The following is a 2058-nucleotide window of genomic DNA, read 5'->3' on the forward strand; positions in this document are numbered from 1 at the left end:
AATACAATGGTCCAAATCTGGTACAACAAATAAAACCTTAAATCAATGAAGAGTCATTTAAATCAGATCTGGACCATTGCATTGGTATCAATACATGTGTCACCCCCTGAAGGTGGTATTTCACGAAATTGTACCAAATCCGAATTGCAGATGATTTTTTTCTTTTAACTAGAGGGTTATTTGTTGGATATGTGTGCCCATTAAACCCTATTTAAATGTATTAATATGCATTATCATTTTATATGTGATGAATTGTTCTAAAATTATACCTTAAGACTGTGTTCGGTAGTTATTCATTTCTAGAAACGCGTTTCATGTCAAAAATAGAATTTTTAGTTTATATCGAAATGTCATTTAAAAAAAAAAATAGTGTTTGTTGAACTTATTTCAAGAACGATTACTCTAGTTGTTCACTTTTTTTTGTATTTGAAACGAAACCGAAATGATGAAACAATGTTTTGTCGTTCCATCCTTTTGCATTTCTAGCTTTTCCCTTTTCGTTTAAAAAAAAAAAACTAAAAAACATCAAGTCGACACCAAATGGTTTATTCCCTTTTTTTGTTCTCATAGAACAGAAGAATGTCAGAAACGCTTTTCTAAATGACTACCAAACGCAGCCTAAATGTCCACAACTAAGGACAATACTGGGCATATAATATATTGTTCATAGGATAGTCATGTTGTATATTTCTTGGAATGTGATTCAAAAATATTAACATGAGCATTCATATTATATGTGTGTTGGACATAATCATTATGAAAGTCTTATAAGAATCGTTGTCAGTTGTTTATGCAAAGAACGCTCTCTAGTAGTTATTTTTGTCCTCATGCCTAAGAGGTTACTACCATTGCAAGTATACTTTCATCTTGGTGTACCAATGATTGATACCTACACTAGCTACATTTCGATAAGCCAGATTCATGATTTGTATCTATCAGTAGAAGAGATGTTCTATATATAGAATCCACTTCCTGATTAGAGATAATATCTTGAGAGAATTTACTACTAATGATTAGACAAAATCAAAGTTCGGTGGCAGTTTTGTAAATTTTTGTAAAAAATATTTAAATAATATTATGGGAGGAGGAGCTCCGTCCATCTAGCGCTCCCCACACCGACACATAGCCCCTGTTTTTAGGGGGCCAGAGGCATCTTTTCAAATTCCCTAAAACCAAGGGATGTGTATGGGCATGGGAATGCTAGATGGACAGAGTTCTTTCTTTATCAAATCATTTTATCGTCGGATTTGAGACATACAATATGTTCTCTTCTCTGCATTGCTCTCCGTTTCTTATGCAAAGTAACGAATTCAAAGTGTTGTAATCGATCGGAGAATCTTTACTAGTGGGTTTTGAGGTAACCCTAAACCCCACTTGTGCGTATCTATTCCAACAGAAATATTGTGGAATGAAAAATTTTGTTGGTCATTCCCCACCACCAACAGAAATAGCATGGCCTTGGATTTATGGATACTCTGCTTTGAAAGTTAATACATTTTTAAGACTTCCAGATATCTAATCTCAGATCATAGCAAAATAGCAGTAGGAAATCAACAACACAGGTGCCCACCGAAGACATTATTTTGTTTTGGAGATCTGGGTTGTATCCTAAGACCGAAGCTTGGCGAAGATACAAATGGAGATAAGAAACATGTTGGGCCTCTTACGGACAGAAGTTGCCATAGTCGTTAGTGGACGAATGGAAGCCGAGAAAAAGTTCAAAGTAGAGAGCTTATCCCCTGATGAAGCTTGGGATGTCGCTTCCCACCCAGAAATACCAGAGCTAGCAACGGTTGTCGCCAGAGAAAGTTGGAGCTTTTACCCTTAACACGCATCACCATCGCCCTGCTATGTCTACGAAGAAGACTTCACAAGAATCGAAGTCCCAGGTATAGTTTTTTTGGTAGGGGAATGAAATATTTCCTACTGAATTTCAGTTGCGATGACTTCCAGAGTGATGTAGTCATCTTTTTTCCATAATTATGTTCAATACCCAGAATATTACTCATCACTTCGATGATATAAAAGCAGCTTTCAACCGGGATACGAAATCATAGC

This window comes from Macadamia integrifolia, chromosome 11 (genome assembly GCF_013358625.1).
Source record: "Macadamia integrifolia cultivar HAES 741 chromosome 11, SCU_Mint_v3, whole genome shotgun sequence".
In the NCBI taxonomy this organism is placed as follows: domain Eukaryota; kingdom Viridiplantae; phylum Streptophyta; class Magnoliopsida; order Proteales; family Proteaceae; genus Macadamia; species Macadamia integrifolia.